The 13,016-nt window shown below is 54.0% G+C and overlaps 1 long non-coding RNA gene across 1 annotated transcript; it reads right to left on the bottom strand.

Moving 5' to 3' along the window:
• Window positions 1-212: 212 nt before the first annotated feature.
• Window positions 213-12,952, bottom strand: LOC102007849. The gene is made up of 7 exons (XR_001236017.1): window positions 12,732-12,952; window positions 6,375-6,679; window positions 4,257-4,412; window positions 2,801-3,005; window positions 2,041-2,218; window positions 1,661-1,813; window positions 213-337 (listed from the first exon to the last, which is right to left on the bottom strand). It is a non-coding gene; the product is annotated as an uncharacterized LOC102007849 (long non-coding RNA).
• Between the last annotated feature and the right edge of the window lie 64 nt (window positions 12,953-13,016).

Raw genomic sequence — 13,016 nt, 5'->3', positions numbered from 1 at the left:
GAAAACTCCAAGACAAGGTTTCCAGTCTTTTAAAGTTTAAGCTCTAGGCCTCAATGTGTAATTTTAGTTAATTAAATTGAATTGCATTGTTCTTGAAGAGACACTTTGGTTTTAGTTTTAGTTTTAGGATACATGAAGAAGTAAAAATTACCCTCAGAGAGGGGGCTGCTGAGACAAGGAATGGCTGGGAAGACAGAGGCTGACTCCACACCCAAAAGGCTACTCTGAGTTTATTGCTTTCCTCAGAGGTAAGGGCTTCTGTGTCTCCATGTTGTTCCCAAGTCCTTGTGGGGAAGGAAAAATTGGAGCTGGGGGTAAACACCATAGGTCCAGATCACTGAAGTGGGGACAGAGAAGACAAAGTCTCAGCAGAACTCAAGCAGCAATTCATCTTATCCCATCATCTCATCTCATCTCATCCCATCCACCCATCTACCCATCCATCCATCTACCCATCCATCCATCTATCTATCCATCCATCCATCCATCCATCTATCCATCCACCCACCCACCCATCCATCCATCCATCCATCTACCCACCCATCCACCAATCCTTCTACCCACTCACCCATCCATCCATCCATCTACCCACCCATCCATCCATCCATCTACCCATCCATCCATCCATCCATCCATCCATCCATCCATCCATCCACCCATCCACCCACCCACCCACCCAGCCAACCAGCAAATCCATTCACCCACCTACACCTTTCATCTATCCAGTCTCTCCATGCACTCAATCATCCATCCATTTGCCCACCTTTTCATGCAACCAAATACATCTATGCAACTGCCATTTGTTCACTCCATCCATCACCCACCCTTTCATCCATTCAATCACCCTTATCTTCATTTACCCAGTCAATCATCTACTTATTTACCCACTCGCCTGCCCACCCATGAATCTCTCATTTCTTTTCATCATCCATCCACCCATCCATCCATCCACCCATCCATCCATCCACCCATTCATCCATCCACCCATCCATCCATCCACCCATCCATCCACCCATCCATCCATCCACCCATCCATCCATCCATCCATCCATCTATCCACCCAACCACCCAGCTAGCCAATGAAGACATTTTTTAAAGAGGAAGCTAGAAGTGACGGTAGGACCCCTAGGTTGGGAAAGAATAGGGCACTGGAGGATTTGAAAGGAGAAACACGGGGCTGAAAGTGTGAGTAGAGCGATAACAGGAAGGAGAGATGCTGGAGTAAGTGCAGGCCCAGGCACTGTTCTGGATGGGCCACTGGTGACAAGGGTGAGATTGGGACCTGAGGCCAAGGCAGTAGCAGGGTGAACGTGACAAGAAGGACAGGAGCCAGAGGGAAGCCCACACCCCTGAGGCCGCTTTTCATGGCCTTGCTGCTGCTGCCTGCAAGGCTCTGCAGCCCTGGGAGCAGAGAGTTGGGTCTGGGTTGGGCTCTGTGTCTAGTTGTCTGTGTGGTCTTCCTGGATTCAGTTTCCTCACCAGCGAGTAGACACGGTCTTCCTCTGTCCTGGGTCAGCAGGAGGAGCAAAGGGCTGAAGCAGCCGGAGCAGGAAACTAGCAGAAGGGTGGACAATGTGCCCAAGGGGCCCCCAGCTGTGGAGGGGCTGAGACAGCAAGAGGGGAGCGGTGGTTGCCTTCCAAAGGGAGATTCTATACTCACCCCGTCACCTAGTAGGGTAAGTGGACGGCTTCCTAAAGGAAAGGTTATCGCCCTGCATCAGCCTGGCATGTGCTGTGGGGCAGCGTGGAGCCAAGGGCGGGCCCCTGCTTTGGACCAGACGCAGCTGCCTCTGGCCGAGTGGCTTTGATGGAGCTGGAAAATTCAGGGTAAAATGAGGATGGCTGGGCAGCTGAGACAAAAGTAGAAAACCTCTTCCTCCTCCTCCTCCCACCATCCTTGCTTTGTTTCAGCAAAGGATTTAATGCTGATGTAAAGAACCTGGCACACAGTGAGTGCTCATCCATCCAAAAACATCCTCCGGCAGCCCCCTGAGTGGCCAGCCCAGGGGGACCCCTACCCCCGGCCTGGCAGAGACCCACCACACCTCTCCCCTGTGATCCAGTGGGCTACAGGGGAAGCAGAATCCAGGACTCCAGCAAGGAAGGTGGGCATCTGGGGCGTGGCCGCTGCCCCTGCTGTAATCTCTCCACACGAGGACAAGCACTGGGTCAGGAGCATCCCAGACCGGCAATCCTGTTTCTTTCCAGCTGTGCATTCCTGTAACAAACATTTGCTGAACATAGGTTCTGGCTTCCCAAAGTGTGGGGGCCTCACAGATCCCAGGGCTGGAAAGTGAGAGGTGGGTGGGTGCAGGTGTTGCCCTGGACAGATCCACAGACAGACAAGACAGACGGGCAGGCAGGCAGGCAGAGCCAAGACTGCCCCGAAGCTTAGTCACCATTTCAACTTTTCACATTTGAACTCAGGACAGCGGATGTCAAACTCAGGCCCCTGCCCAGACTCCCACACCCTCCCTCCCTCCTCGGGCCCCCTCCACCCTCCGGCTCTGCCCAGAGTTTATGGACAGCTCCCAACCTCACCCTGACACTCCGGGATCTTCACTTCCTGTGTTTATCTTGGACAGGGATGGGGCTTTCTCCTCTCACCCCACGCAGGTTACAGCACGCTCATGTGCGCACCGCGGTGTGTGTGTGTGTGTGTGTGTGTGTGTGTGTGTGTGCTCGCACGCACGCGCACAAGGGCACAGGGCAGGCAAGAGCACGTGTGCGGGACCAGGAAGCCTCACTGTCTCCCCAGGCTCTGCACTGAGTGTCGGCAGCCAGGGTAGTGAGCACCTACCATGTGTGGGACCTGCTGTGCCGCACCCTCAGTCTCTCCTCTTTCTGTCCTCACTGCAACCCTCGCACCCCATCTTGCTGAGCAAACAGATGAAGTTCAGGAAGGTGAGGTGACCAGAGCAGAGTGGGAGCTGAGCGGCTGGCAGGAAGTCTCAAACCCATGGCGTTCCTTCTCTCCTTTTGAATGGTGCTGGGGTTTTTCCCAACTGGAAAAATAAAAAGTATAAAGAAGAAAGTGAAAATCATCCATAATTCCATTGGCGGTTACCACTGTTATCAGCTTCACAGATCTCCGACTCCCTTCATGCACGCGTGTACACCGGCCTCATTAAGAAGTGGAATTTTCCTTCCTTCCTTCCCCCCCCCCCCGTCTTTCCTTCCTTCTTGCTTCCTTCCTTTTTTCCTTTCTTCCTCCCTTCCTCCTTCCTTCTTTCTTCTACTTTTACTCATTATATAAAAGCTCAACACATACAAAAATAGAGAAAAGCGGATAAAGAGCACCCAACACACATTTGTAAAACCTTGCTCTCCTTTCACTCATGTCAAACAAGAAAGACTCAGTGTGACTCACGGAGCAGCTCTGCCCACGTGAGCCTCGCCCAGGGCTGTCACGTGTGTCGATCAAGTACAAGCAGACATGGGGTTGGGATTTGCTTCCTTGGGGGTCTAGGGGCTCCATGGCTGTTTCTAGCCTTCTGACTCCCCTTCTTCCCAGCTCTACCAGCTATTTTATTTTTGGAATTTTTTGTTTGTGTTTTTGAAACATGGTCTTGCTATGCAGTTTAGGCTGGTCTTGAACTCACTTTGTAACACAGGCTGGCCTTGAACTCGCAACGATCCTCCTGCTTCAGCCTTCCGAGTGCTGGGATTACAGGTGTGCACCACCACACCTGGCTTTTACCAGCTGATTTTAAACACCCATTTCTGGTCCCCCAGGCCCAGGCAGGTACTGGTCACTGGCTTGAGTGAGATTTCACTGTGCTTGCCTCTGATCTCAGCCACAGGGGTACAAAGGACATGAGAGCCCCCACTCCAGGAGCAAAGCCACAGCCTCCAGGGCAAAGGCTCGGTTTACTCCCTACCCTCTGCCTTCTGGGGGGTTCACAGGAGGAGGCCAGGTCACTCTGCAGAGCCCAGTGGGGAGAGGAGGGACTGGGCCAAGAAAGCGGTCCCTCCCTGCTGCCCCCTAGTATCCCATTCCCACAATGGCTCACTCTGGCCCACAGCTCTGGCTGTGCCCACCTTCCAATCTACTTGGGGCAAAAACCTACGAGTCCCCTCCTAAGAGTCCCCTCCTAAGCTTTACTCCCAGTTTCACTGTCAGCAGCACAGTGCTCACTTGTGAGGCACCAAGGTCCCCAGGTGGGCAAAGCCCTTGGGAATCCAGCAATAGGACTAGCGTTTCACATTCATCCTTTGGCCTCAGGCTTCCCTCTGGGAGATGGGATGATACTCACACCGGACTCTGGGTTGCTTTGAGGATTAGATGTGGTCGTGGATGGAAAGTGCTTCGTGGCAGTTCAAGCTGAGCACATTTGCTGTTAGGATCACAGGAGCTGGTGCCAGATTCCCAAGCAGCAAGTTAATGGCAGAAGAGGCACCTTTCCATTGAGCTTACAAATAATCATGAAGGCAGTAAGTAATTTACAGGTTATAATCACTCCAATGATTAATAATGCATTTGAATCAACATAATAAATATGACAATTAAAATCACTCGTAATCGTTAAAGCAAGGGTTATGAATTGTGCCAAGTGCATGAAGGAGACAGAGCCCCAGCCTGTGGAATGGATGGGATCATCACGGGAGGCTGCTCTGAGGAGGTGACATTTAATGAGAAACCTGAAGGATGTGGCCGACTTGGGAAGCATAGAGAGAAGACTGTGGCCCAGATGTAGAGCAACCCGTGCAAAGGCCCTGAGGTGGGCAAACTACTTGCTGAGTTTCAAGACTGGGTGGCGGGGGCAGAACTAGTGGGGCAGGCAGAGAGAGGCCACAGGCTTCTGCGAGATCCTGGGGCTCATTTATTCTTGTCCTGTCTGACTCAGGGTTTGCAAAGCCTCTCTGACCAGCATGTCAGTCTCTTTGGCCTCCGGACAGATCCCCTATTTCCCTTTGCCTCTTCCCCCATGCTTCATCCCAGGCTTGGCAACCAGGGAGCCTGGCAGCCCCAGACCCAAGGATGAGCAGGAGCCTTCCCGGGCGTCACCAGACTTTGCAGCCTCAGCCTGGACAAGAGCACACAGCGGGCCTGCGGCCAGACGGGCTGTGGGAGGCCCGTTTCCGCCCGCTTTCATCTGCAGGCAAGATCTCTTTCATCATCTCTGTTGTTTTTCGACCATGCGCTGGGCTGTGGACAGTGCATGAAAGTTCAGGAACACACATCTATAAATCCACACAGGATGAAGTAAAGGTCCAGGCATCGGGGTGCCTGACGCCCCAGAGGTCCTCCCTCATCCCTGTCCAACAGAGGACTCCTAGGGGCCTCTGACAGGGGACAAGCAAAGCGAATGGGGTCGGGTGCACACAGAGAGGAGCTGGAAGACAGATGGGAAATCTCCAAGCAGCACCAGAGGGACTGGGAGTACCTTCAGCCAGAGCAGGGCTAGAACTCAGGTTCAAGCACCTCCTAGATACTGAACATCAGAACAACTGCTGTTTCTGTCATACTGTCTTAACCTATCTCCAGGTGCAGAAGGCCTGCCAGGCTACAGCCAGGGACTCTGGACCAGCGGGGTGACCTGGACCAAGTCTAGGCCCCTCTGAGCCTCTTGTGTAAGGTCTGCAGTGTTTTCGTGCCTGTGATACTGGGAGATCTGAGTGCCCCAGGACGCATGGGTGCTGCTGGACTTGGGCAAGTCTCTCCTTGCTGTTGTTTTGCTTTACCTGGTACAGTCAGGCACTGTGCTGTCCTTGCAGTTCATCCACTTACTGTAACTCTGACTCACAGTCACACGAACTCGTGTGAGCTATTTAGCCAACAGTCCAGCATTATCTGGCATGCGTCTGCTTGCCTGCCTCCACTGACGGGTAGTGGGGACCACACCAGGCTGTGTTCCCTACTGAGGGATCGCTCTGAGGTTCCAAAGTGCCTCTCCCATTGAGCTGAGCTCTGCCCTCCCTCCTGCTGCCCGGGGACCTGGCGTTACCCTATTATTCACCCTTTCCTGCGGGGATTCCTCTAGATCCCATGACCCTGAATACACTTCCCTACCATCTCCAAGAGATCCAGGCTGATGCAGGTTCCTGGGGCCTTTCTCTTCCCCTTCTGAATGTTCTACCCTGAGTATGGGCTGCTTTTCCTGTTTTTAACGTTCATGGTAAATGGTATGATGTGTAATAACCAAACTGCACAGAACAGAAGGGGAAATGAAAGTCTCCCCGTTCCTTTCCTGCCAAACCCGGCTGTACTCAAGGCGCAGAAGAGCATGGTCACCAACTTCGCTGCGGCGCTGGCTGTGCGGACAGAGACACAAGCATGGGGCAGCCTGGACAGCACCCAGGCAGCCCGGGGAGGGCCTGAGAGCACGCAGGCCGGAGCCTGCTCACAGCTGCAGCCCAGTCTCACCTCTGACCTCAGTTTGCTCATGAAGCGGGGCCAGCATGACACCTCCCACGCAGGCTCACTGTGCGGACCGGGAGAGTTGGTATGTACGAAGCGTCGGGCCAGTGCTGAGTGCAGGACAGCATCAGGTATTCAGTTTTCTTCCTCTTTTTTCTAGAAACAAATGGGGTCTACGTCCATCTCTCTCCACAGCTTGTGTCTCCATCGCAGCCAGCTCTGCCCGGCAGCACAGGTAGATCTAGCTCCTTGTCATGGTCGCAGAGCTGCTGTGAAGCCACATACATGCTTTGTTGGCTTTCAAGGCAGGAAAAGTCACTGTTAAGAAAGGACCCGGCATGAGGCTCTTGGGCAACTTGCTGCAGTGTTCATATCACTTTCCCTCTGTGGAAACACTTTGGTTCTCTCCAAGGTGGCCCATAGTGGCTCCGAGCTGGCCAGGCCAGGTCCAGGGAGTGGGTTCCAGACTCTGACCAGGAAGGCAGCGGGGCACAAACCGTGTTTGGTCCCAGCGATGGTGGAAGTGGGGAGGGGACAGGGTGCTGGTGAGAAGTCAGCAGGCAACGCTTTTGGTGTGGACAAGGCTCTCAGCAAGGCCTCGTGAGGGTATAGCCAGGAAAGGCTTCCTGGAGAGGGCCCCTCTGATAGGGTCTGGAAGAGTAGCAGGGAGCTAGACAGACAGGGACAGAGTGTGGAGGTACAGTCATGGCAGAGCCCAGCCTGCTTGGGTCCTGCAGGAGATGTCTGGAACCAAAGGGCCGCAGGAAGGAAAGGAGAACCCTGAACACCAGGCTGTGTCTGAGCTCGCCTTGCCCTTGGTGGGCAGTTACAGCAGGTTCTGGAGAAGGAGAATCTCCACCCTGTGACCCTGAAAAAAAGCTCTAAGTTTCTACAGGCCTCAGCCGTCTGTAGGTGCTGGAAAGGGATGAGTGTGGGGGGGTGCTGCCCAGGGGTGGAATTTGGGATCAGGCCCTGCTTCCTGTAATCAAAGGGCAATCCCAGAGGTTACCCCTGCCTTTAGATCCCCGCTTCACAGAATTCAAACCGTTTCCTTTCCTTTTAACCTGCCGGCTTTCCAGGGAAATCTGATTTTGCAAACATGTTTTCTTAGCCAGGGGAAAGCAGCGCTCTGCAAACAATGAAGATAGCAGCGTGTGATAAGGGGCCTCCGGCTGTTCTGGAGGCCTGGCGGCCACCGGCGTAGAAAAGACATCAGGCCTTGGGCCTCGGAGCTGGACGGGCCTGAGGATGAGCCCACGCAAAGATGGAAGAACAAACCCAGGACCTGCCTGGGACACCCGGTGCCCAGGCTGGTAGCCTACCCTGCAGCTCAGAGTCCGGCCAACGATGGCCCTGGGGAGTCCTCTCCCATGAGGACTCACAGGGGAAGGAGATGCTGGGCACTTGAGGACAGGGATGGGGGAGAAGGGGAAATGGGGGAAACTGCCTTCTGCCCCAGTCTGGCTTTGAAACTTGTTGGAGACAGGCAGGGAAGATGCTGCCTGAGCCTTTTTCACAGGCACCGTGAAAGAGACAGGGCCAAGGTAGGGCGCCTACGGGCCCGGGTGACAATTTCCAAGCTGGAGTTGGCCTACGCTCACCCCTTGACCTCCTCCCTTTGGACCCCAGGGCAAATGTGGCTCCAGATACTCAGGGTGACTCGCACGCAAGGTGCCCCTCAACTCCCACAAAGCATTTTGGAGATGCCTATGGCCAAGCACTGTATCAAAAAATGCAGGGGCCAGGAGCAGTGGCACACATCCTATAATCTCACTGCTCTGGGAGGCTGAGGCAGGAAGATTGCAAGTTCGAGCCCAGCCCAAGCAACTGAACAACTTAGCAAGACCCTGACTTGAAAAAGTGAAAAAGAGAGCTTGATCATAGCTCAGTGCAAAGGCCCTGGGTTTGATCCCCAGTATGACACACACAAAAATGAAAAAGCAAGCAGAAGATGTGGGTGAGGAGGTGCTGGGAGTAACTGGCACTCCAGATCAAGGTGGAGAAGGGAGGGGTCTTGTTTGAGCGTTAATGTCAGTGCCACTTCAGCGGTACCTGCCGACCGTGAGTCCTGGGGACAGTTGGGGTTCCATGAATTACAGCACCCTTCGTTCCGCAGCAGGCCAGGCATTCAGGGTCTGCTGTGTGGGCCTCAGTTCACCATAGCTCAGTCTCCCCTGCATAGGGTGCCTAGCACGGTGCCAGGGCATGTCACAACCCAGTGGGCTGGTGTTCTCAGATGAGGGAATGGAAGTTTCTAGACTGCCATAGAAACACATGACCCTCCTTTCCCTTCAACCAGGTCGGACTTTCTTCTGAGGTGGGTGGGGGGCTCATGGTGGATTTCTGGCCTTGCATGGACTGAAGGCAGGGATGTCACTGGGCCTGTTGCTCTCCTGGGAGCACCCCAGTCACAGCGGGGCATTGGGTATGAGGCCCCGCCCTCAGCGCCTCCTCGTTCCACTTTGGGAATCAAGGATGAGCAGCGTTTCATCTTCTACGCGGCACTGCTGCTCGCAGAGGCCACCGTGTCCCCTCCTTTCCATCACCCATGGCATCACATCTCAGCCTGCCCTGAACTTGAGCACAGCTAGACAAAGGGCAGAGGGTCCCGAAGTCCCCTCCTCTTCCTCCCTGCACTCAGTCTTCCCAGTCCCCTTAGCGCAACCTCTCTCAGCCTCAGTTCCCCCCCCCCCCCGTAAGACGGGGGTCACACAGACAGCAAGTCACAGACCTGCTGCTTCCCCCGGAGGCCCAACCACGGCACTGAGCAGCTCAGAGACCAAGCTTGTGCGCCTGCTGCCCCACAGCCTCTCTCAGGTCCCTGTCCAAGCTGGGCCACCAGCAGCCACAGGAGGCCACACTGACCACTGGCTGTGGGCAAGTCACTTGGCCTCCCAGTGCCTCTGTTTCCTCTTCTGCAGATGGGGACAGTCACAAGATCCCACTTAGAGAGCGTTTTACGGACTCAGTGAAACTCAGCCTGGGGCCTTGTATTCAGCTGGTGCTCAATAAACATCAGCGTGAGCCCAGCTGAGAAACCCACTAGATACAGGAAGTGGAAAGTGCTCCCCCAGCCGAGGGAGGCCACATCAATCTCACTTTATTAGGTCGTAAGTGCTTTTAACAAGGCAAACAGCAGAAGGCCGGCAGCCCGCCAGCCAGCACCGAGAAGCCAGTCCAGTTCCCGAGTCCTGGACATCAAAAACATCGAGGCAGAAGGCCGGACATCAAAGGACTAACAGCAAGTCCAAACATTTTGCTGTGCTCTTATCTTAATTAAAGCAAGTCAGATGCAGAGTTTTTGATGACACAAGTTGAAAAGCCAGGGTCTGGTTTTATTAGCTTTGCTGACACCCATGGAGCTGTTTGTGACTTGCCCAAGGTCCCCCAGTACCCTGGGGGCCGGGGATGGGGCCCAAGTCCAGGCCTTGTATACCAGATCAGGGCTTATTCCATAGCCTCTCCTGTACCTCCGCCTGAGCCACAAGCTGGGGGGACGGGAACGGGTCCTTCCCCTTATCCAAGCACTCACACGTGTCCATGGAAGGCCTCTGTCTCCCAGGCACCAGCCCAGGTTCTGGGGATTCAGTGTCTGGGGACTCGGTGGCCCAGGGGAGGCAGATGTTGATAAATTTACACAAATAATGATTTTATTGCAGTAGTGATAAATGCTGTTTCCTAGGTCCCTTCTCTTTGCATTTAGGCTCTGTAACAGATTACAGTGGACATGTCACTGTCATGTCACTGTCATGAAGGGATGTCCTACCTACATCCCTTCTCTGGAGATGCCCACTTTTGGAACCCAGCTGCCATGGTAGGAGGGAGCCCCAGCTACCCTGTGCAGAGGCCCACTAGGGGGGGACACCACCTTCCCAGCAGTGGGGCCAGCATCCGGGGGGAGTACCACAGCCCAGCGAGCACAGGGTGGAGGTGGGATCCATGTCCCTGCCCAGCTCTGCCCAAATCACAAATTCGTAAGCAAAAGAAAGGGCGGTTGTCCCTAAGCCATTCAGTTTGAGAGGTTTGTTCTGCAAACATCAACTACAGGATCATGTGTCTCTCATCTCCGTGGAGTCAAGGAGATCCGAGGAAGGGCTCTATTTTAGGGATGAAGAAACTAAGCCTCAGAAAGGGAAAATTACTTTCTTAAGGTCATAAAGCAAGGAGAAATGACTCCCGACTCTGTGTTTGTCCTATCCTACCCCATTACTATCAGCCCAGACGCAGGACAACAGGAGGGTGCTGATGACTGGCTTTCTAACTTGAAAGGAGCAACTGCTGGAGGTTTTTGATGGGAGGAAGCTGGCTGGGCGACAGGCTGTGAGCCGGGAGGTGCCGAGGGTATTCCAGGAGCCCCCCTAAGTGCACCATGTAGACTACTGCTCTGCAAGGAGCCTCCCCATGGCCTCCTGAGATAAACACAGGCTCACCCCACTCCACGCCCCCGTTCTGGGCCTCCTTTCCCAATCTGCTAAAGGGGAGATGAGGAAACCAGCCCTATGCCGCTCTCACCCAGGCTGGAGATGAGATCAGTGATAACATAACGCCTTCACCTGGGTCCCTGTCAGACGCTAGCACAACTGAGAGTGGAGGCTCCCACAAGGGGAATTTTAATGCCAGGAAGTCCGAGGCAGGCAGAGGGAGGGGTCTGGACAGGCAGGGAGAGGGCAAACTCCGCTCCCAACAGCCTGGTGTGCGGTGTGCCCTCCACTGCTTCTGAGGCTGGGACAGCCTGGAGGTCCTGGTCCCAGCTCTGACCCTGCACCTCTTTGTGACCTTGGGCAAGTCACTGTCTTTCCTTGGTCCTCATTTGTACAGTGAAAAGATGGGCCAGTGGGTCTAGAATATCCTTAAATATCCAAAAGGCAGCGAGGGACCTACCCAAACAAGAGGGGGGGGCTTCTCCATCTCCACCTCCAGGAGCTCACAAAACTGAGTGGTAGCTGGAAACCTATCCCCCGGCAGTTTCTAGAAGCAATGAGTAGGTGCGCTGCACCGGGCAAATTCCCTTCCTCCTCCTCCTTCCTTCCCCACTGTCATTGTTATTATTTATTTGGTTTTCAAATGGGCCACCCAGAGCTCTTTATAAAGATAAAAATATCATAACTCAAAGCCCTCCCTTCCCCCAGCAGCCCCATTGCACACGTGTGCTGGACGCTCGCACCCCGTGGAGGAGGCTTTGTTCCTGCAGCCCAGGCTGGCTTGAGGTCCTGTGAGAGCCCAAACTTTCACATCAAGTGGAAGATCCCGGTGCCGATGTCAGTGCCGAAGGCAGGGCTGTCCCCGGTGGCTGAGCCCTACCTGCACTTGGCTTCATACCTCTGCTCTCTATGCACCGTCAGCATCAGTCTTAGCCTATAGGGAAGAATTCACCAAGGCCTGGAGAGGGAAAGGGACCCATCCAGGTGGTCTAAGTGCTAAGAAGCAGCCACTATGACTCAGACCCAAGAAGTCGGACTCCCAAGGCCCAATCCTGAGTTCTTAGCAGCAACGATACCTACTACTGCTACTGCCCTTCACTGAGCACATATTATGTGCTAGGCGCAGGGCCCTGGGTTTTACATGTTATTCTAACAAATACACCTTCAAAACCAATCCACCCAAAACTTACTGTTTAAAGCAATGCCAGTTATATGCAGTGCTATCTTAGTTCTCATCGTTAATTGGTCCCAGGAGGTGTAATGAATACCAAAAACTATGAATACTAAACAAATTATCTTGGCTAGAGAGGGCAGCGAGCCGCAAGGCAATCGACACTGACAAGTTCTAGCTTGCATGTTAAGCACCAAACAAATGGCCGGTACTGGGGCGAAATTTTCACATCAACATGCCATCAAGTACCAAACTTGATGAGCATCAAAACAGCCGAGTACAAGGTTTCTCTGACCGTTTCTCTCCTGAATGCGCAGTTTGGGAGGGGCCTGGGGGCTGAGATAAGGATTCACACCTGGCAGCGCCTCCCTCCTCTCTTCCCTGGAGCCAGCGCCTCCTCACAGCTGTTCCAGTACAGCGCCCTTGGCTCCTCCACTGCTTGCATGGTGACTGGGGCCCTTCTGCCCTAGCCCAGGAAGGAGGCAGGGTCACCCTGTGACATTTCTGCTGGTTAGATATGAGCACCAAGAGGGGCTGGGGATGTAGCTCAGCGGCGCAGCGCCTGTCTGGCAAGGGCAACGTCTTGAGTTCGATTCCCGGTACCAGAAAAAAAAACCAAAACAACAACAACAAAAAAAGATATGAGCACTAAGGCCAAGCCAGGCCCAAGGCAAGGGAACTGACTCCCACGACCGCCCAAGGGTCTGCAGCAGTCTTTAGCCACGATGCTTATGTTCCCGCTCCAGACTCTCTACAATAACCTAAGAGAGCTACTCACATTTATTGAGAAGCTAGTATACGCCCGTCACTGCTGCAGATCCTGGGGCAGCAGCAAATCTAGATGTCCCAACATCGACTCCATGAGGTGATGGAGATGTGAGGTCTGAGTCAATGAAGGGCCCAGTGCTGTCCCTGTGCTTCAGCGGTCCTTTGTAACACACCCACAAGGCTGGTCCTGTGACCCAGCCTGGACATGGAGAAGCCAGATTCAGACCCTGGTCAGCAATACTAAGGCCAGGCTTTCGCCTAACGCCAGGCTGCCTCTCCCTAAAATGTCATACGT

The sequence above is a fragment of the Chinchilla lanigera genome, unplaced genomic scaffold (genome assembly GCF_000276665.1).
Source record: "Chinchilla lanigera isolate Chin_1 unplaced genomic scaffold, ChiLan1.0 scaffold00051, whole genome shotgun sequence".
Lineage (NCBI taxonomy): Eukaryota > Metazoa > Chordata > Mammalia > Rodentia > Chinchillidae > Chinchilla > Chinchilla lanigera.
This window is presented reverse-complemented; position numbering and strand designations above follow the sequence as displayed.